Consider the following 23543-nt stretch of genomic DNA (forward strand, 5'->3'; position numbering starts at 1 on the left):
GGTGAGAATAGATATTGTGCCAGATGAATTTGCAGGCCAGGGATGGGCGTAGATTGGGGATCGGGACTCGGAGCTAGGTCTCCCACATCCGCCTTCCCCGCTGGCTCACGTGATCTCCCCGCAATGTGGGAATTTTAAAAATTACTCCCACAGACTGTAAATCATTATTTTAAGTGATCTATTGGTCAATTTTATATGCTTTTGATTTCATGGGTAGTAAAATGTATCTTACAAAAGTCATATTCCTATTCTGCCGCAGGTGTGGCACCTGAAATTCCAAGCTTAGTTTGGCTCCAAGAAATAGTATTTGTGATATTTCTCAGCTGGATTTGTTATAGCCTTGCTATGATCTGTACTGGGGCCTCCCTGGTATGCAAAACCTTTGTTGGGAAATTGCAGGAGATTTATTTAAAGTGACCTCGGTCTTTAGATGTGTCCACATTATCCAGACGCAGACTGGCCATGCAATAGGGCAGTGCCTGAGGGCCCATAGCACTCTCCCCTAACCTCAGATGAGTGGTTGTGTCCAATGAGAAGCCAATGACTCTTATTGCCTATGGACTCAGATCTTTTTTATTGCCTTGAATCCAGTAGTGAATTTAATGTTATAGAAAATCCTATTAGTATTCTCACTAATATCTTACCTTTTCAACCTATCACAGCAACTTGGTTTACTATTTAATAAATCACCCATCTAATTCTTAAATCAGTTCCTGGGGATTTTGTCTTTATCAGCCTGTAGGTTTACATCCAGGAAGTGTTCCTCTTTTTACTCCTACTTGAATGAGAATGATAGAAACAATTGGTGAAATCTAACAAACTGTTTCTTCCTCCCAGACTCTGAACATTTCATCTTTCTGTGGCCTCAATGTGGTTAAACGAGAATAAAAAAATCATGTGCTAAACTTCACGTGCAATTTCTTTACTCGCCCTCTAAAAAAATGCAGTAAGCTAATAGTATGGTAATGCATCAGTAGTTTGAAACATGGTAACTTAAAATGTGCACACAAAGACATGTCTAATGTGCATCACCCATGTTTTCACAAATCATATGATTTAAGTGTACCAAACATAATGAACATGTATACAACACGATTTTAAACAAGTTCTCCACACATAAATGCCGAGTTCAGTACACTCACAGCACACACTCTAGGTTCAGCTCAATAGATTAACACTAGAAACAGAAACTTTTCTCCATCTCTGATAGGCAGTTAAATTTCCAGGGTTAAAAAAACATGCATTAAGTCTTTCTGCATTGAGGAGTAATCCCCAATGCCTCCATTAACATGGGATTTGCATAGAGGAACATTGATTTGTGCACACATGTTTTTTGTACACTAAACTCCTTTTCAAATATGCATATGTTTGTACAGCCATGTGTTAACACATGTGCACAGCTGTGCACACCTTATCACATCGAGGCCTGTGTCAGTCATCACTCGATCACTCAGGCTGATGCCTAAGTAATTCTGTGAAATTTGCAGTATGTCTCTCTTTCTTTTTGTTTGGTACCATTATGGTTTCTTATAATTACTTTTGTTGCAAAACATAACAACAACATATGTCATTGTTTGTGGAATGGTTATTAGCTTTGTTTAGTCTGCGTGGAATGAATAGGAAACATAGCTGAATGTGTTTCTTTTCATGTATCTATGAAAACTGTTTCTTTTTTTATTGCATAGAAATAAGTGTGCTTGAATTTCTTTTTTGGGCCTCCATGTTCGTGATGCTTTTAGCAGAGAACTGATGATTACTCGGGCTGAGAAGAATAACGTATGGTGTTTTGATTTTATCTTCTTTGATTTTTATCGTGTCACACTAAGGACTACGATTTTTAGTTTTTTGTTTTTTGTAGCGGGGTTAGCCCCTGTTCTATAGATAAAGGAAGCAATCTTTACCTCCATGGCCAAAGGAGAAAGTGGAGGAGCTGCCATAGCGCTTTGGTGATTGAAGAACAGAGTCATCATCCAGCATGAAGGTCCTTCTCTGTATCTCCAGAGACATGTATAAAAGCTGTAGTACTTGAAGAGGACCTGGAAAGCATCCTTTTAGAAAACATATGGTTATTAGGCAGGGCTACAGTGTAGGATCCACAGGAGAAAGAGAATAATCAGAAACATGAAATGCAAGAACAACATGTGACTAATATGACTTCAGCGTGTGAAGTGCATCAGGATAATATGGTCTTCATTTAGAATCTGAGTTGTGGGCACAGATGGGTTGTGCTTCTGGCTCCCTAGCTAAGGGAAAAAGTATCAAGATTATCTCCAAGGTTTGTAATTGCATTTCAGAAAAAAATGTTTTGCATTTCTTTACCTTTCTAGGAAGATCAGACCAGAGGAAAATGTCAGTATACAGAGCTCCTCCTCAGCTTCCTGTCTCTTTTTAGGTCCACAACTAGCTTCTAGTCCATAACCTCCTATGCGCGGGCCATCCAGTGCTCCTACCATGTGACAGGGGCTGGCCAATGGCACGGATACCCTATCACATGGTAAGGGCAAAGGCCATCGGTGCCATTTTTATTAGTGCAGCCGATGGCCCGAGAGCGGAAGATCGCTCCCGCGACCCCCACTGGACCACCAGGTACCTGTAAAAGGTTTTTGGGGGGGTCGGGAGGGTGGGGGAAGCTAAGGGATTATTTTTAAAGGGTCAGGGTGGGTTTAGGTGTTATTTTTGTGTGCTGTTTTTCCTGCCCTCCCCCAAAACGATAAGAGAACCCCCACGAACAATTTCGTGGGATTTTCCTATCGTTTTGGGTGAGACCCCGATTTCTGACAATTTTGAAAATATCGTACGATATTTTCAATCGTCCAAAGCCTGATTCACATCCTTAATATAAACCAAGATAACTGTCAGATAAGTCCTCTATTAGCCCTCTCCTTTAACAGTGGACTATTAAATCAATAATTGTTTAAAATAGCTGATTTTTTTGTATAAACTCTTTTTTCAGATATTGTTACTGGAACCAGCTGATGAATGATACTTTGAAAAGATTACTAGGAGACGTCTCTGGTAAGTATAAGTTAGTCACTATTTGTGTGGCTCTTTCTCCTGTTGTTTCTCTTTACTTTTGCTGTTACTATTTGATTTTGTTTCTTTAATCTCTCTCTTTCTCTATCTCTCATTCTCTATTTGTGATGTTCACTGTTGCCTTTTCTGTTTACGAGTGTTCTTTCTTTTCCTTTAAAACTCTCTGAAGGTATTAATGGCTTTTGGTCTAGCTAGACTTTCTTGAAGCCAAAGTGTCAGTGTACACTTAACTGCATCATTTTTTGAGCAATTTGACTGCAAGGTGCTGGTATTATGGTGCTCTGATTCTTTGTCCTCTCACTGAGTCTGGGGTTCGAAGATAAGGGACACTGTTTGCATTTGCTGCTTGATTAGCTGAGAGGCACTGGTAGATGTTATCTCAGGAACTCTTTTTATCAAAATGTGCTGATCTTCTCCTATGCTGTTCTTTAAATAAATGAAAAACAGGATTCCAACTACGCTAATGCAATAAAGTTAGGGAAACTAATGTGTCTACTAAGTGTTGTCTCACCAGCTTGGTATCACTTAATACTACCTATGGCTTTAAAAAATGTGATAATTAAGTATCCCTATTTTCTATTAAGACAAAAAGGGAGGTTTTGGCATGTATTTTCTGATTCAAACACACAGAAAATTTATTTTCCCTCTATATGTTTAAACTGTCTCAGTTCAAAGTTGTCACTAGAGTCTTAAAGTTGTAACCTATACAGATAATACAAGCGCAAATTTGGATTGTGATGGGACCTTTATATCCTGCCATTGCAAATTATCCTGCACTTTTTCCTTCTCCAGACATACAAGTATTTAATCTAGAATACCTTTGATCCTTTTATACTGAAGCTATATAAAAGACAGATATCACTATTTTCTTCCTCTCTGTACTTTCTGTTTCTGTTCTGTGGTATATAAAAAAAAAAAAATCACTTTCACATAAATCCTCCTTTCCTGAATTTAAACTATCAGGTTTACTTAATTTTTACAATTTTTAGTACACAACCCAGCTTTAAGATTAGGGGGGCTTATTTAAAGAAGAGGTGTACTCATCCCTTGCCTTCTCAAACAGCACATTTATTTTATCTGGGATTTTACTGGAGATAATGATAATATAACAGAATAATATTCCTTTCAGGAAGTTAAAAGGTATTTTATCCCCAAATAATGATTATAGGTCTAAGAATAACTTTAGCTCATAGGTGAGAAACTAATATTTTCAAAAGTGATTCCTGTCACACTTCCAGAATTCTTTAGCCTTTCACACTTTTTCTAACAAATTCCAAGAAAATATTCCATGGCCTTGGCTACAATTTATGTTTATCTGGTCCTGTTCTGTCTCTTACCTGGGCAAACTTCTTCAAATCTGCATTTAGCCACTGTAAGTTTTCCGCGCGCGCACACACACACACACACATTCCATTCAATCTTAAATGTGCTTTTACCTTCCCTCAGTGTTCTTTTTCCAGTAAAAATGGCACTTAAGCAGACTCTGTGAAAGAGTAGTTGCTCTGAGCTGTGCCCCATGTGTCTCTGCAGTGCTGCTTCTCTCTCAAAAATGGTGGGGCTGCTTTTGCAAAAATGAAAGTAAAATCTCAGCAATTCCTCTTCTCCCTCCCAGTCCAGGGAGGGGGGAAAGAGCTCACACAGCTGTCTGCACATCTCCTCTATGCAGTGAGAGAAATGGAAAGTAATGCCACATCCCAGCAATGCTTTCTTACAGCTACATGACTAGGATCAGTAAAATAAATCTTTCCTTTCTTATTTTACAAATTTTTACCTCTGATTATATTAAGATAATCTCAGTTTTGCTCTCTGTTCCTTTTGAAATAATTCTAAATATTTTATTTTCCTTTTTGACTGCCTTCTCCCACTGAGCTGAAAATGTCAAGGTATTGTACACAAGGACTCCGAGGTTCTTTTCCTGGGTGGTGACTCCTAACACAGAACCCAGCATCGTGTACCTGTAGTTGGGATTATTTTCCCTATGTGCATTACTTTGCACTTGTCCACATTAAATTGCATCTGCCATTTAGAAAGTCTAGTCTAGTCTCATAAAGTCCTTCAGCAGTTCTTCACTCTCATGTGAACTGGATAAGTGTCCTCACCTGTGATTGTTCTCTTGATGATGTGTCAATCCTTGCCGGCTGCTCCTCTGTCTCCATAGATTCTTCCCTCAGGAATTAGTTTTCCAGAATTTGCACATGAGACAAAAACATTTAAGAAAACTTATCAACCTGCCAGTACAGTATTAATTCTTGGGTTTTGTTAAGGACTGGTGATTTCTTCTTCCTTTACGGTTTACAACTCCATTGGATCTAGAGTCTGTTAGGACCGTGGTGCCATAAACCTTCATTTACATCAATCTGGGACTTTCCCCTACATTTAGCCATTTCTCCTCTGGACCAGATTTAGCTGGATAACTTATCAAGTTAAGTCTGGTCAGTCCATATATTCAGTGGTGCAGCTACATGACTAAATATATGGGCTAACTAGCTAGTTCACACGGTGACTCAATACAAAAATATGTTTTTATTGCACTGGTCCTTTGCTTCCTTGTCTAGATGGAAATCAAATCACAAAATTCCAATTGCATGACGAGTTTAAAGATTTAGAATAAAATATATAACTTAAGATATGCCCTCTATTAGGGATGTGCAGCAGGGATGGATTCATCCCATTCGGTATTCGTATTCGTCCGGACCCAAATCTGTTGCATCCATTCTTGGGGGACCCCAATCCATTCATTAGTTACATATATATTTGTTTCCCAAAAAAAACCCATCCCAACCCTTTAAATTTAATTAACTACCACCCCTCACCCTCCTGACCCCCCCCCCCCAAGACTTGCCAAAAGTCTCTGGTGGTCCAGTGGGGGTCCTGGAGCGATCTCCTGCACTCGGGCCGTTGGCTGCCGGTATTCCAAATGGCGCTGATAGCCTTTGCCCTTACTATGTCACAGGAGCTACCGGTGCCATTGGTCGGCCCCTGTCACATGGTAGGAGCAATGGATGGCCGGCGCCATCTTGTGCTCTATACAACAATAACAAGTTTGGTTATCACAATTGTACAGGTGTAAAGTCGACACTATATGACCAGGACCAGTGCGTCCATTAGGGAACTTAGGTGGTTGCCTATGGCGCCAACCCTTGGGGGGGGGGGGTGCCAAAGAGCAGCCAGGTAGTGCAATGAGTTGAGCCACTCATGGCAAAGAAGAGTAGAGATTTGTTGGGCCATGAGCAGTGCGTGCTGCCAGTGGATGGCGCGGATGAGGTAGGAGGAGTTGAGCCTGAGACAGGTGGGGGTGGCATGAATGGGGGGGGGGGGGTGCGGCATGATGCAAATGGGGGTGTGGGTACAAGGAAGAAGTTGCCTAAGGCACCCACTATCCTTGCACCGGCCCTGTATATGACAGTATTAGGCACTGTCTATAGTAGAGCTCCAAGAGCTGGACAATGAGACTCATGGCAAAGTAGTGGGCCTGGGCAGAGCAAAGGTTATGAGTGATGGGAGAGACTGAAAAGTAGGGGTGTGCATTCGGATTGACCGCATTAGTAAAACGCAACTCATATTTTTTTTTTACTTAAAAAATTGATTCGACATAAACGATCGGATTTCCCACATATCGAACATAGATATGTTCGATATGTGGGAAATCGCGATTGTTGAGCCAAAATAAAAATATAAACCCCCTCACCCTCCTTAATCCCCCCCCCCGACTTACCACAACTCCCTGGTGATGGAGCGAGGAGTGAGGACGCCATTTCTGCAATCCTTGGCGAGAAGCATGTGACGTCGGCGGCACGTCGAGTGACGCCGGCGTCACGTGATTCCCGGCTCGTTCGCGCCGGACGGCTCGTTCAGCCCAAAAAGAACTTTTGGCCAGCTTGAGGGGGTCAGGAGGCCCCCCCAAGCTGGCCAAAAGTTCTTTTTGGGCCGAATGAGCTGTCCGGCGCGAACTTGCCGGGAATCACGTGACGTCGCGTCTGAGTGACGCGGCGCCACGTGATTCCCGGCGAGTTCGCGCCGGATGGCTCGTTCGGCCCAAAAAGAACTTTTCGCCAGCTTGGGGGGGTCAGGAGGCCCCCCCCAAGCTGGCCAAAAGTTCTTTTTGGGCCGAACGAGCCGTCCGGCGCGAACGAGCTGGGAATCACGTGACGCCGCGTCACTCGACGTGCCACCGACGTCACATGCTTCTCGCCAAGGATTGCAGAAATGACGTCCTCACTCCTCGCTCGATCACCAGGGAGTTGTGGTAAGTCTGGGGGGGGGGATTAAGGAGGGTGAGGGGGTTTAAATTTTTTTTTTGCACATATGTACATATACCCAACTCATTGGATTTTTTTTATGTCCATATTGGCCGCAAGTGGGACCCCCTTTCGGACATAAAAAATATGAACATAAAATTTTGCTCTGCACATCCCTACTGAAAAGTGCCCTAAGAAGTAGGATGAGAGAGAGAAATAGTACTAGGGCCCACCTAGGGTATAGATAAATACTGGAGTCAAGTGGTGGGGTGGGGAGCAGCCTAGAGCTAGAGAGATGAGAAAAGAGTGATGTCTTGGCTTTGGGAAGGGAGGGGAGGAGGGATGGGGTGATATCTGGCTGAGAAGGCGTATGGGTTCAGCATGAAGAAGAGTGAGAAATGCAGGGGAGGTAACATGGGAGAGGGCTGAGGTTGTAGATGGTGGGGAGAGAACTGGGCTTAGGGAGAGGAGGATGGATGGGCTGAGAGGGAAGAACTGTAGATAGTGAAGAAGGATAAAGGACAGGGGAGGGAAGGGAAGGGTGAAAAGGGAAATGAAGGAATGGGAGTAGGTATGAAAGATGGGGGATGTGGGGTGCCAATTATTTGGACTCTTCTACTAGTAGAAATAAAAAATGCATTTCTTTTTGATATTTATGCAATGTTTGTGTTAGGTATATGTAATTCTTGACATAAAGTGTCTGTAATTTGTTTTCAAATAGTATTTTTTTAACTTTCTGTTTAACATTATAGTTGTATGTGAACAGACAGAAGAGAAAAGGCCTGTTTTTCATTTGTGGTCTTCTTTCTGCCTTTTCTACTAACAGGCCACCCTCTGTGATTCATGAGCAAGCTTCCTCCCAGGACTGAAAAAAAAAGAGGACGAGGAAGAAGAATGCTGGATTCCTCAAGGAGAGTCCTGTCTTTTTCATTAGCAGCAAATGCCCGATGTGAAATAATGAGTCTGGCTCAAAGCGTCTGTCATAGTTTGGATTTAGTAGGCAGGTGTGCATTTACCCCTAACAGCAGATACATTTGGAATATGATAAGGTACATGACTGTAACTCTTTCATTTTGAAAGACCTTGAACAGTTACAAAAAATTTCTGTTTGTTACCTAGCATGGGAGTGCAAATGCTGTTATATAGAACTTCAAAAGTTTTGATTTATAAATCTTGAAAAATGTTAGCAAAGAGCAACGTTGGGAGGACTGGTGTGATTATTCCAACTGCTTACCAATGGACATGAACAAGTGAAACAGACTTGCTACTTTTAGCCTAGTTTCCTACAGGGAAAGTGGCCTTATAAGATCAGCATACAAGTTTGTCTGCCTTCACTCAATTAACATCTGAACTATCAAGTATATTTTCAAAAGGGTTATACATGGAAAATTAGCATATATGTATGTTTGTGATTTGTATTCATGTATATGCAATTTTTTAAACATGAGAAGTGTGTGTATATTTTCAGTTTCATGTGCACAAAAGAGGGAGGTCTAGGGGCATTCTGAGGCGGGCCAAGAGGTCCGTGCAGAAGTTGCTGTTTTATAAGAGATTTACGTGAATACATTTGGCAACTTATTTGTGCAATTTTACAACTGCTAATTAACTAGCGCAATTGATATCAGAAACATCTGTTGTCTGATAGTTTGGGTGAACTGGAGGGAGTTCAGGGTAAAGTACTGGGAGGATCTGTTACGCTCGGTGGATGGGAGTGCCAGGGGGCGCTCCTAAGCGCGGGACCAGATGTGCGCTCCTGTGGTGAGACTAGTCCCTCTGGGTAGAGACAAGGAATCTGGAGGGCCAGAGCCTCCGCCAGACCTGCAAGCCCCGGAAAGACCACCAATGCTATGGTGGTCTCTGAACGGTCCTCCGACCGTTCCCAGCCCTTTCGGTCCTGCCGCAGGGAGCAGAGAGGCGGCAGGCTGGACAGAGTTCAGGTTAGCTGAAGGCCTTGGATCAGACGAAGCGAGACCTTAGAACTTGGAACAGATGAGACGAAGTCTTGGAACTTGGAACAGACGAGACGAGACAGGTGAGCACAGTCCCTCAGTGCCCTACACAGCCCATAGGCTGGTCACGGACCACACTGTCCTCCTTCTGCCCTACACTGCCGGGAGGCTGGTCGCGGACCATGAGGGGAGCGGGCATGCTCAGGACAAGACACCAGGAAAGGAATGAGCAATCCCTGAATCCTCTGAGGTCGGAACTAGGGAACTTGAGGGCCGGAACCTCAACAATAAAAACAGGAACCTCCAGAGGCATGAGTTACTTGGAACCTGGGTCATCAGGACTGGAACATCAGGGCTGGGTCATCAGAGATACTGCAGATATTGTTATGGTTAATGGTGTTTGGGTGGATCCTTGGACAGTGTGGCAGCTGACCACGCCCATGGTGGGCTGTTATGGCAGGGGCCGGTCACTTACCCACGGCATTGGGCTCCCCTGGGGATGCCCGCGGGAGCCGGCAGCCACCGGTGTTGTTCTCTTCGCAGCTGTGGACGCTTCCAAAATGGCCGCCTCTTCCTCTGTGCTGACTCCGCCCCCACCAGGTCTCCTAGAGATGCGTGCGCGGCTGTTAAGGTACTTTAAAGGGACCATTACAGGAAATGGTCATGGCTCCTTTCTAGGACTCCTTCTTGGTCTCCTGTATTTAAGGCAAGGTCTGCTCCTCAGACCTTGCCTTGGTATCTTGGCTCTTGGTTCTGTGTGTTCCTGTGCCTCGAGTTCTTGGTCCGCTGCTTGCTCATCTGCTTCCGGTTCTTCTTGATCCTTGTTCCTGATTCTCCTCTCGTTGGACGGATTCCTTTGGCTTCGACCCCTGGACCAGCTTCCGACCATTCCTCTGGCTTCGACCCCTGGACCAGCTTCTGACCATTCCTCTGGCTTCAACCTCTGGACCAGCTTCTGACCATTCCTCTGTCTTCGACCCCTGGACAGGCTTCCGACCATTCCTCTGGCTTCGACCCTTGGACCGGCTTTGGACCATCCTCCGGATATCTACACTTGAATTGACTTCGACCTGCTGGAGGCGCCAGCTATCTGGATTATACGACCTGCAGGAGGCACCTGCATCCAGATCTTCTTCGGTCTCCAGGGAGTCTCCTAAGTTCCAGCGGCCGGGTTCCTACAGGCTTCTCCTGGGGGAATCGCGAGCTTCCAGGGTGAAGTCTTCATTCCAGGTCTACAACATCCTCTTAGGTCCCTACCTTGCCTTCCGACGGTAGGGACCTAAGAGGGTTTACTCTCCTAGGTAGCGCTAACTCTACCTCGGACCTAGGGTCCACTGCCAGAACAGTAATAGGGGCAGTCCCGTGAGGACCACGGTGTCATAAGAACATAAGAACATAAGAAAATGCCATACTGGGTCAGACCAAGGGTCCATCAAGCCCAGCATCCTGTTTCCAACAGTGGCCAATCCAGGCCATAAGAACCTGGCAAGTACCCAAAAACTAAGTCTATTCCATGTAACCATTGCTAATGGCAGTGGCTATTCTCTAAGTGAACTTAATAGCAGGCTAGACTCTGGACACACAAACACAGATTTGAATCTTTTATTAAAGTTTGAATGACCACCAGAGGTGGCGGTAGTGAGTAGAGGTGTAGAGCCCGGCTGGGCGCATCTCACACAGAACACTGGAACAGTGGATCCTCAGCAAGGCAGTGCTGTAGTGGAAAGAGACTGAGAGTTATGAGCACACAATAAGAATAACATTCAGAGTCCCAATGTAGAAATAGGAGAAGCTTCGAGGCAGGGAGAGCAGGCCCTCGAGGAGCGAGTACCTGATCCCTTAGAACAGAGAGACTCAGTAGCGTTGTACTCACTTAGCATTAACAGAGATTCAATTAGACAAGAGGTCTGGCACCAGAGCAGAGAGCAGGTCCTCGAGGAGCAAGTACCTGGTTCCAGTAAAGCAGTACTGTGGAAAGAGATGGTTTCTGTACTCACTGATGGTAACTGTAAGTTAGTTCTTCCAAGTAGAAGGGTAGAGCTTGCAGACAGAGACACAGGGAACATGGGCCCTCGAGGAGTGAGTACCGGTTTCCTGATAGCACCTGAACGAAGCAAAGAGGACCCCAAGGAGCGAGTACCCGTTAGAGACCCCGAAGGGTAGTAAGAGTACCAGATAGCGCTGGAGTGGCAGAGTAGCTTAGGAAAGGAGAGAAAATCTCATCCGTAAGAAATCCTGTTGCTAACTCAACAAGCTAGCAAATACTGTAGGCAGATATACCCGGAAGTCGTGACATCAGAACAGGGGGATGCCCCTGAGGTTTGCGCCAACGTAGAGTTAAAGATGGGGGCGGCATGCGCGCGCCCTAGAGGTACCTTGAAGGAGAATGGCGTGAGGCAGCACCAAAGCCACTCCGGGGATGCCGGAGAGAACGGCAAGCAGATGCCGTGGAGGCCATCAATCCAAAGTAAGCGGGAGGAGCCGAAAGTAGAGAGAGGTAGGCGGGGCGAAGCTGTTGAAGACCGACGGACACAACAGATATCATCAAGGATCAGAAGACGAAGACAACAAGGAAGCCAGGCAAGAACAAGACAGAGAAGTCCTAGGGAGGACTGAACCCTTGCCAAGGCGATGAGAGAAGGTAAGAGCCTGCTCGCGGCCCTGCCACGAGCAGGATCACAACAGGATCTTGGTGAACTGAAGATGGACTAGGTGAACTGGCGGAAGTATTGACAAAGTGGTGATTTCAAGTACATGCACATATTTTAAAATATACCTACTTCCATGTACAAATCAGGGTTTATGCAAGGATGTAAATTTTTTGTGCATAAAATATATGCGTATATATTTATAAAAAAGTTAGAGAAAGCACATGCGTTCAATGCATTTCAAATATTTGCATGTATTTTCAAAGCTGAATTACATTGTATTTTATAAATTTGCAGCAAGCTGCTACACTAATATAAAATACTAGTGTAAACCACACCAAATTTGAGCTTCTTTCTCTGCTTTCATGATGATGGTCGATGGTAAAGCCACGATAAATGTATTTAATAATAAAGACTCTCAATTAAGTTTTTTACAACTTAATACTCTTAAAGGTGAATTTTCAGAGTTGAGCTCGTACAAATTAGCAGATGCATGCGCAAATAGCACATATTCATGTATAGGCTCTTATAAACCTGAAACATAAGTAATGGAGTGTGAATAAATTTGCTTGTATAAAAAAGGGGTGTGCCAAAGGCATTCCAGAGTAGGGCCAAAATTTAAGTGTATTACAGGGTCATTCTTTATTGTGCGATGTGCCAGTATCGCATGCAGTACCGGCTGCATCGTGGAGGTATTATTAAAATTAGGGGAAGGGAAGGAGTGTGGGCAGGGTTTGGGTGGAGTTACCTCCCGGCAGTGCTGTGGGCGATAATGTTTTTCATATTATCGCCCGCAGCACCGCAGGAAATAACTACACCTTTTCCCGTGGCACTAGGGGTGCGACAGTGTGCGGTATGGCTGCACCTCAGCGGTGAAACCACACCACCGAGATGCGACTTGCTGTCTGCTATCGCTCTCCCCGCCCCCTTTTTTTTTTTTTTTTTTTGCAAAACATCATTCTGATATATCTATTTATATACATATAGCAGAATGATGAATCTAGGGCTAAGTTGCCAAAGTGACTCATGTACGTATGTTACCTGCATATATTTACACCTGCAAATTATCTAGTGTAAGTAAGAATAAAATTCTTTATAGCCAAATACTGACTGGATGAGGGGTGTGGGTAAACTGGGGGAAGTTTAGGCTGAAGAACTAGGAGGGTCTTGATGACTTAGAATAGATTTGGGCAAACTGATAGACTAATTGGTAAAAATGGTAATTTCCTTCATGCGTGCATAATTACAAAATTTGATGGCTTAACACATGTTAAAGCTGACAAGTACTAAAGAAAATACCTGAGTTAAATCTCAGACCACAAATACTCGCATATAGAACATTTGCACCATTTATGGGGATACATTTTGACTAGGGATTTGCAAAGCCCGATCCTTTCAGGTCGGGCTTCGTTTTTGGCCCACCGCGGGAAATGTCGTATTTCGTATTTCGTGCGGTTCGGGCCTTTGAAATTCAGGGTTATTGCACACTAAACCAAAAACAAATTTTTCCTGAAATTTTGGGAAAAATCAGTTCGGGTTTCGGGGTCCCGGAACCAGGACGAATTAGGCAATTTCAATGAAATTGCCCAATTTGTCCTAAATGAATACACAACCCTAATTTTGACAACTCTCAAATACATACTTGCTACATTATGTGATCCACATAATGAGGAAGACTCACATTGGATGCCAACAATCTGACATATATGAAGAGATATATGGAAGATTGGGCTTCCAAATGGCAGATGAAATTTAATGTGGACAAGTGCAATGTGATGTCTATAGGGAAAAACATTTACATAGTGTTAGGTTCTTTCTTAGGAGTTACTACCCAGTAAAGAGATCTAGGCTTCATAGTGGATAATACATTGAAATCATTGGCTCAGTGTGCTGTGGCGATCAAAAAAGTGAACAGAATGTTATGAATTATTAGGAAGGGAATGGCAAATAAAACGGAGGATGTCATAATGCCTCTGTATCACTCCATGATGAGACCGCACCTTGAATACTGTGTGCATTTCTGGTCACCGCATCTCAAAAAGATATAGCTGCATTGGAGAAAGTGCAGTGAAGGGAGACCAAAATGATAAGGGGCATGGAACGGCTGCCTTATGAGGCAAGGCTAAAGAAGTTAGGGCTGTTCAGTTTGGAGAAGAGATGATTGAAGTCTGCAAAATTATGAAAGGACTTGAACAAGTTGATGTAAATTGGTTATTTACTCTCTCAGTTAATGGAAGGACCAGGGGGCACTCAATGAAGTTAGCAAGTAGCTCATTTAATACAAACTGAAGATTTTTTTTTTTTCACTCAGTGCATAGTTAAGCTCTGAAATTCATTGCAAGAGGATGTGGTTCAGCAGTTAGTGAACCGAGTTTAAAAAAGGTTCGGATAAGTTACTAGAGGAAAAATCCATTAACTGCTATTATGGTAATTAATAAGCAATTGTAGCTTGTGATTTATCTAATGTTTGGGTACTTGCCAGGTACTTGTGACTTGGATTGGCCACTGTTGGAAACAGGATACTGGACTTGATGGACCGTTGGTTTGACCCTGTATGGCATATCTTATGTTCTTATGTTCTTAGCATGGCCGAACACTTCCAAGTGCAGCAAACCATGCGCAATCATATCCACTCAGGATGATGTATTCTTTTAAAATGAATGCAACGAATAAGGTTTGTTTACTTCAGGGAACACCCTGATTTGTTATGGGGCCTCCCAAATAAAATGAATTGGCTTTATTTGTCCATTTTGCACATTTGTTGAAACAAATGCACATCCCTATCCTGTGCTCCACCATATCAACTCAGGCCTGTCCTACTGCAACCTTGACTACAATGGTCTGAGTCTTCCAGCTGCAGCTTGCCTTACTTCAACCATAACTAGTATGGCCTGACATTTCCAGCTGAGGCATACCTTACTCCAACTATTTAACCACTGTGGCTGACACTTCCAGCTGCAGCATCTCATTCTCCAACAAACCCACTACAGTCTAATGTATTCTGCTTAAGCCTGTCTTGCTCCAGCCACGAGCACTGTGGCCTGACACTTACAGCTGCACCATACCTTGCTCCACCATAGCCACGCAGGCTTGTCGTTTCCTGCAAAACCTGCCTTGTTGCCACTATGACTATTATGACCTGGCACTTCCAGCTGCAGCACACCATGCTCCACCATATCCATATAGGACTGATATATCCTGCATAAGCCTGTTTTGCTCCAATGATAAACACCGTGGCCTGACGGTGGCAGCACACCATGATCTACCATATCTACTCAGGCCTAATATATGTTGCATAAGCCTGTCTTGTTGCAACCATGACCACTGTAGCTAAGACTTCCTGCTGCAGCATGCCTTGCTCCAACTATGTAATTTATTTAAAAAGCATTATTAGCTGCCCTTCCTATGTTCAAGTGGGGAACAATATGAAACAAATACAATAGAAAGGAAAGGCAATGCAAACTTTTAGGTGTGGGGGGGGGGGGGGAGGACAGCAGTGGGGAGTGAGATCAGATGTGCCAAGGGGTCATAGGAGAGGGGAGTGGGGGACTAGATAGTCTCCCTTGAAGGGGGACAAGTTTCGGGTAGTCCATTGTTGTCATGGTTCTGGAAAGCTCTCTTAAAGAGGAAAGTTTTTAGGGCTTTTTTTGAAAAGGGTCTTTCTCAGAGACATCTAATTGTCTTTGGCAGGCTGTTCCATAGGAGAGGTTCAACATGCCATGCTTCAACAATATCAAAACAGTCTTAGCAAGGCTTAGGAACCCTAATAATTTCCAATAAATGTTTGCATTCCCTATGAATGCTACATTTTCTGCCTGCAAGGATATTTTTCAAATGTCTCATGGACCTGACACTGACAGCACTACAGCTTTGGAGGTGCTACACCTACACTTCTCACTGCCTTGCTCTGCACCTACCATTCCTATTTTTAAAAATTATTAACTGACACTGACACCACTTCTGCTGCTGCTGTTGCTCCAAGCCATTCTTGTCAGATTATGTTGCCCGGTTGCTCTGCTGCTCTGTGCATGTGCAAGAACTGGCAAATGCCTTTAGGGGTGCTATGGATACTCTTCTCGCTGCATTGCTTTGCTTCTACCATTCCAGTTCTTACGATATACCCAGCACCAACGCTGCTACTATTCTAAGCCAGCCTTGGTACCTGAGGGTACTTCCTCCTACTCCAGCTGTGTTCAAGGTTCTTGTGAAATCCCCTTTCCCTACTCATGCCCTAGCTATACATTGCTTTGCAAACTTACTCAAACACTTCTCAGGATTTTAATACCATTCTTCATCTATGGCACTCACCTACTTGCCATCATTTGCTCTTACCACAGCTGTCCATTCTTTTACACACTTGCTGCACTGCTCCATAAATCATTACTGATTTCATGGCCCAATTGCAGTTCCACTGTACTTTGCATTTGGGTGCCTATCTATCTATGGCATATGTGGCTTAGTCCATGACACAAACATATCCTATTGGACTGGTGGATCAGCCAGGTGCAGCCATACTTTGACAGAGAGAGGCATCCTTTCTATGCTTGTCTGTATACTCCAGTGAAATTTTTGTTCAAGGATGAGTTCTTTGAACAGATTCATGGAACTGCAATGGGGGCCACCATGGCCCTGGATCTTGCATGTTTATATATGTTACCGCCTTTGAGGAGAAATTTGTTTATTCGTCTACAGCATATAAACATGTGAGATTGTGGTGTCGTTATATAGACGACATCCTCATTATTTGGTCGGATCTCGGGCAGAATTTGAACGTTTTTTCCATGAAATAAATGAAAAAGATGTTAATTTGAGATTTACATGTGACATCCTGTTATTGTTTGTAAGGATTTGGGTGGACCCCTGGACTCTGTGGCTGCTGACCACACTGGGGGGAGTCCTGTGAGGGGCCACAGGTCAGGCTCAGCTTTAGGACACATACACACAGTTAGATCTTTTATTAAACAGTATTGATGAGCCACCAGAGGTGGCGGTAGTGAGCAGGAATGTAGCCCGGCTGGGTGTGTAGACCCTCAGGCTCTGGAACAGTGATCCCACAATGTCTGTGCTATAGTGGAGAGAAACTGAGATCGTGAGTACAAGCAATATATGCAGGGTTCAGGAATAGAGCCTCGTTGGTATAGTACTCACATAGATGGATTATTACATTTCACTAGTTTTCATCCCAAACATATTAGAGAAAATATTCCACTGAGTCAATTTTTTAGGGTACGGAGAATTTGTTCCGATGTGGCGATCTTTAAAAAACATGCCAATGACTTACGGGAGAGATTTGGTGTAAGGGGATATCCAGAACGGGTAGTGAAGCGGGCTTATAAAAGAGCAAGATATATAAACCGTGATCTTTTGTTGACTCCCCGGAGAACAGAGGAGTCTCTATCGCTGGTGTGTGTTTTACCTTTTTCAAATAAAGTAGGTATTTTAATTCAAATTATTAAAGAACATTGGCATTTGGTAAGTGGGTTTGTTGGTTTAAAAGATGTTCCGATGTTTTCTTTTCGACGATCAAAAAATTTGAGGGATATGTTAGTGCTGTTACGATCCCCCCTGTTGCTGCGCTACAGGAGGTATCTTACCTTCCCTTCGGAGGCCGCTTCGAAGCCAGGGCCTCGCCTGTGCACCATCCGGGACTTGCTCCGGGGCCTGGGAGGCCTAGCTGTTCCTGAGGCCTGCCTGTGGCTTGCATGGCTGTGTTTGGACTTCCTGTTTGGCGACGCCCTTCTCCCTAGGGGCCGGCCCGCAGCTCTCTACCCCAGTTATAGGGCCAGCAAGGGGCGGTCCTGGCAAACTCCTCCCAGGGAGTTGCCTAGAACCTGCAGTATATAAGGACTCTCATTTCACTTGCAACTGGCCTTCGGATTGAGCATTACAGTCGTCTGTACCTCCTCCTCGATCCAGGTCCTCCGTGGTCTTGCTTGTGTTGATGGCTCCTTGTCCTGTCCTGTCTTGCTTTGATGTCTGTTCCTGACCTTGCCTTGTGTTTCCAGTCCTGATGTCAGCCTTCGGATTGAGCATTACAGTCGTCTGTACCTCTTCCTCGATCCAGGTCCTCCGTGGTCTGCCTTGCTTTGATGGCTCCTTGTCCTGTCTTGCCTTGATGTCTGTTCCAGTCCATACCTTGATGTGTTACCTGATGTCTGTTCCTGATCCTATGCTTGATCCAGTTCCTGAGTTTCCCAGATGATCCTGCTTCAGGCTGCCGGTGTGCAGCAATCCCCTGCTTCAGGCTGCCGGTGTGCAGCAAACCCTGCTATAGACTGCTTGTACTGCAGCTACTTGCCTTACCCTGTTCCTGAATGCTAGCACCTCGTTCCTGTACCTTCAAGATGTCCTGGTGCCTTGCGGCAAGCCATGTCGTGGTCCGTGACCAGCCCCGTGGGCGGGCTGTGTAGGGCGCTTCGTGATGCAAGCCATGCACCTTGTTCCTGTATCCTCAAAATGTCCTGGTGCCTTGCGGCAAGCCATGTTGTGGTCCGTGACCAGCCCCGTGGGCGGGCTGTGTAGGGCGCTTCGTGATGCAAGCCATGCACCTCGTTCCTATATCTGTGAGAAAGCCTTACCTTATTACTGAAGGCAACCTCTGTAGTGGTCCGCGACCAGCCCCGCGGGTGGGCTGTGTAGGGTGCTCCATGTTGCCAGTCTCGTACCTCGCCCTTGAGTTTCCTGTATGCATCTTACCTCGTTCCTGCCTCTGATGTCTCTGCACCAATCCCTGCCTCTGATGTCTCTGCACCCGTCCTTGTCTCTGCACTGGCCTACGCCTAAGATGTCCTTCGTGTACTATGGACTCTGTCTGCCCTCGTTCTCTGTCCGGCCTGCCGCCCTTTGCCGTTACCCAGCGGCAGGTCCGAAAGGGCTTGGAACAGTCGGAGGACCGTTCATCAACCAACATTGCATTGCTGGTTGTCATGGGCGTGCAGGTCCGGCTGAGGGTCAGACTCCGCTCCTGAATCCCTGCTTCGGTACACGTCTGGCTCTCCATGCCAGCACTGGCTCACCTCCCATGGTGTGGCTGGGGCTCCTCCCTAGCTCTCGCCGTGGCCCAAGGGCTCACACCACCCGCTTTAGAGATGGCCGTGCTCCCTGCGCCTACGATATGTACCCGAGGGCGCCCAGACCCTTGGCCTGTCAGCGGCGTGGCGGACGCGCCCGTAACAAGTGCATTCTGATTTAATCTCTGGAGCTTCTTTGAATAATTTGATGGGTGGCCACAATCCTTGCACTAGATGCAATGTATGTATATTATCATTGGACATACAATATTTTGTCCATCCAGTTTCTGGACAAAATTTTTTTTTTAAATCATTTACTAATTGCCAGTCAGCAATGGTAATTTATATTATAAAATGTCCATGTAATCTACTACACATTGGGAAAACAACGGAAAATCAAAAGACAGATTTCTGAGCACTGTAGTAGGATTCAAACCAGTACAGAGACGGCCCCTTTGGTGAAACACTGGCAAGAGAGCCAGCATTTAGTTGATAAGCTACAGTTCTTTGTTGTGCAAGAGGTTCAGAGTAGAAGAGGAGGAGATCTGAATAAAATGTTGCTACGAGCGGAACAAAGGTGGATATTCTTCTTAAAGTCTTTGGCTCAGACTGGACTTAACGACAAGATTGATTGGCCGGCATGTTTTTGAAATGCCGAGTTTGGATTGGCTTTGATGCCCTTTAAATAGGGGGTTGGGCTTTTTGGTGTTTGTTATTTGTTTAAATGCCTGGGAAGTATGGCGGTGAAATGCAAAGGAAGAAATGAGTCAGATTGTCCAAGGAGGAGAGTTCATTTGTCCCTCGTGGCATCAGTTGGAAGTGAGCGTTTTTTGTGTTTTTTTGAGGGTGAGTTATTTGCTTCTTTCAATTTCTCATGTGGTACTTTTGTCGTTTTTTGGGGAACATGGATTGTGTTTGTCTTCTTTAGAGGAAACAATCAGAAGAAAGAAAAGTTAAGTGAGAACTGGACATTCATTCGGTGGAATTGTTTGAAAAATAAAAGTCAGAATTTGAGGTGTGTATTTTTATATGTACGCTTATAGGATATTGGGCAAATATATAATTATTAAAAGTCTTTTATGAAAAAAGCTGTTGAAGGATTATGAAAATGTTTGTTATTTAAAAATTTTTTTTGTAGAATATATATACATGGGGATACTCGGGAAGATCGTTTGAGAGATATGGGTCCAGTAGTGAATTGAAACAGTCTCTCCTGAAGAAGCCTGTGAGAAGGCGAAACGTCGGGAGTATTATAAAGTTTTGTGAAGAAGGATAGTTTTCTCAACAATAACAACGGAAAAAAATAATTTCACTATGAGAGAGATAATAAATAAGTATTTTTAATGTGTGTGTGGATGGATGTGTGAATGTTTTTTTTATTCAATTGTTTTTTGGAAATTTGTATTCCTTTGTATATTCAAAATGTAAATTATTGTGAAAAGATCTTTATTAAAATATTTTTTGTAATTGAAATAAAATTTACAATAATAAATTATATATCACTGTATGATATAATTCGATTGGTGGTGTGATTATATTGTTAAAATTGCCAGGATTTTGTATCCAGTGAAATTACTGGCATCTCCTATGTCACTCTGCCTTAATGATATGCCTCTCATCCTAAACATTCAGATTATTGTACTGCTCAACCTTGCTGCCATGCACAGATTTTACACTTTGGGGTTCTTAACTTGATTCTGCCACTGTACATTCCTGGCATAATCCAGCTCTTAAACTTTAAGATCTTCTTGCATATCTGGGGTGCTGTGGTGCACCTTTGCTATGCTTTTGAAATCTTGATGCCACTCTTTCTGATTCTTGGTCCCTTTACCTGTATCTCCTGCCAATCCTGTAAGACTGGCACTCCTTTTGTTTTGACCGTCAGCCGCGCCTGCAGTAGGCTCAGCTCACGTCATTTCATGCTTGGTTATCTACCCCTGCTACCACCACACTGCCGCTGCTGCCTCTCGTGGCTCCCAGGAGAAGTCAGTCTGGGAGTCACAAGGCATATGATGAAAACGCTCCGTCCTGCTGCGTCCCCGACACTGCCCGTTGGGGCACACTACAACCTGCCAGCAGTCACCCCTGCTCCTGCCTGCCTCCAGCCGCCTGTCCAGGCCCAAGATGCAAGGTCGAGGGCTGGAAGAGAGGCTTTGCTCTAGGCAGCTGTGCTCCCCGCACCACTCGCTGGGGCACCCAGCAGTGCTGCTACTACCACACTGCCACTGCTGTCTCTTGTGGCCCCCCAAAAGAAGCCAGTCCTGGAGTCACAAGGCATATGAATGCTCCATCCTGCTGTGTCCCTGACACCACCCGTTGGGGTGCACTACAGCCTGCCAGCCCACAGACACAACCCGCACACAGGCTTCTCACTCCCACGCTCTCTCTCGCTCACAGACACAACACGCACACAGGCTTCTCACTCCCATGCTCTCTCTCGCCCACAGACACAACACACCCACAGGCTTCTCACTCCCACGCTCCCTGTCACCCACAGACACATACGCACACAGAACATAAGAACATAAGAAATTGCCATGCTGGGTCAGACCAAGGGTCCATCAAGCCCAGCATCCATCAAGCCCAGCATCAAGCCTTGGTCCATCAAGTCCAGCCCAACAGAGGCCAAAACCAGGCCACAAGAACCTGGCAATTACCCGCACACAGGTTTCTCACTCCCACGCTCTCTCTCGCCCACAGACACAACACGCACACAGGATGTGAATCGTGTGATCGATCGTCTTAATGATCAATTTTGGCTAAGGGGGGGGCGGGGGAAATCTGATCGTCATGGTTTTTTTGGTTAAAAAATCATTTTATCAGGGGAGGGCGGGAAAACCGGCACACCAAAACCACCCTAAAACCCACCCCGACCCTTTAAAACAAACCCCCCACCCTCCCGAACCCCCCCAAAATGTTTTAAATTACCTGGGGTCCAGTGGGGGGGTCCCGGCGCGATCTCCCGCTCTCGGGCCATGGCTGCATTAATAGAAATGGCGCCGGTGGCCCTTTGCCCTTACCATGTGACAGGGCAAAAGTCTTTGCCCTGTCACATGGTAAGGGCAACGTCGCCTGTATGAAAGTGAGGGCAAAGGTAGCGCTGGCGCCATTTTGAATATTGGCAATACGGCCCGCGTGCAGGAGGTCTTGCTCCTGGACCCCCGCTGGACTTTTGGCAAGTCTTGTGGGGGTCAGGAGGCCCCCCCAAGCTGGCCAAAAGTCCCTGGGGGTCCAGCGGGGGTCCGGGAGCGATCTCCTGCACTCGTGACGTCGGGTGCCAGGAACCAAAATGGCTCCGGCGCTGCCCTGTCATATGATAAGGGCAAAGGGCCACCGGCGCCATTTCTATTAACGCAGCCGTGGCCAGAGAGCGGGAGATCGATCCGGGACCCCCCCACTGGACCCCAGGTAATTTAAAACATTTTGGGGGGGTTCGGGAGGGTGGGGGATTTGTTTTAAAGGGTCGGGGTGGGTTTTAGGGTTGTTTTGGTGTGCCAGTTTTCCCGCCCTCCCCCCTCCCCCGATTTATGATTTTTTGACGATAAATCGGGGGAATTGCTATTGTATCGCGGCTCTAACGATTTTTGACGATTTAAAATATATCTGACGATTGTTTTAAATTGTCAAAAAATGATTCACATCCCTATTAAATAGCCCAAAGCTCCATGTCAGCCCTGTTTACAAAGGCTAACACTCTTAAGAGGATTCAAAGACTGCTTACTTCCCTTTAGAAAACTTCTTTAGTCAAAAGGGCATACATTTATAGTTTCAATGCTAACTTCAGTGTTTGGATTTCTTTAAAATTGTTTCCTCTCATACTGTTTCTTTCAAACAAGCTAGATTAAAAAATATCTATTAATTAACACTTGATCTGCTTTTATTATAGTTTAACTAACTAAAAACTATCCTCTATTCATACCTGGTCTAGATATTTTATTATTTAAAATACCTTTTCTCTCACACTCATTCATATTCATATGTTCTTCACATCCCTAAAACTTCTTGTGACTTTTTAAGGGCCTCTCAGACAATCTGAGCATAACACTCCCTCTCAGAACAAAATCCAGTGCTGCTCTGCTAACTTTCAGCTGTCACTGTAATTTTTCTAACAGGAAATATCCCTGTTCTGTGATGTCATTATTGTAAATAGTTCCTTGCCTAGTTAATTTCCATATAAACCTTCAGAATTTAACTTCTCTAACCCCTTGTCTCAGGAATAAGTAGTATTAGTAAATTTTTAAAGGCTATAGAAATTTTCCAAAATAAATTTAATTACTTAAAAATTACTGTGCTTTCATTATTTTGTAATTACGCCATCCTCTTTAATTGTTGTTTACCTCAACAGCATTCCAGTACTATGATGTTACTATGGTGATGGCTTTAGAATGTTACTTTTCTGAGTTGTGCTGAGCTGCACAGACCTAATTTTCTAAGGTTTAGCCAAGCAAAACCTGAAATGGATCATCAAATAACAATGGACTGGAATTAAAAATGACAATAAACTTGAAATTTAAAATTCAAAACCATTCCCAATGTATTCCCACAGTAATAAAATATTGCTCAATGGTTTTAATTTCACGCTGAGACTTCTTAAGCACTCAGAAACCCTATGAAATCACCCAATAGTATCAATGCCCACATTTTAAAATCTACAATATTTTTGAC

At 44.5% G+C, this 23543-nt stretch overlaps 1 long non-coding RNA gene across 1 annotated transcript; it reads left to right on the top strand.

Moving 5' to 3' along the window:
- Nucleotides 1-19605: 19605 nt before the first annotated feature.
- Nucleotides 19606-20215, top strand: LOC115080233. The gene is made up of 3 exons (XR_003853542.1): nt 19606-19724; nt 19807-19893; nt 20017-20215. It is a non-coding gene; the product is annotated as an uncharacterized LOC115080233 (long non-coding RNA).
- Nucleotides 20216-23543: the final 3328 nt, after the last annotated feature.

This window comes from Rhinatrema bivittatum, chromosome 1, assembly GCF_901001135.1.
Source record: "Rhinatrema bivittatum chromosome 1, aRhiBiv1.1, whole genome shotgun sequence".
Lineage (NCBI taxonomy): Eukaryota > Metazoa > Chordata > Amphibia > Gymnophiona > Rhinatrematidae > Rhinatrema > Rhinatrema bivittatum.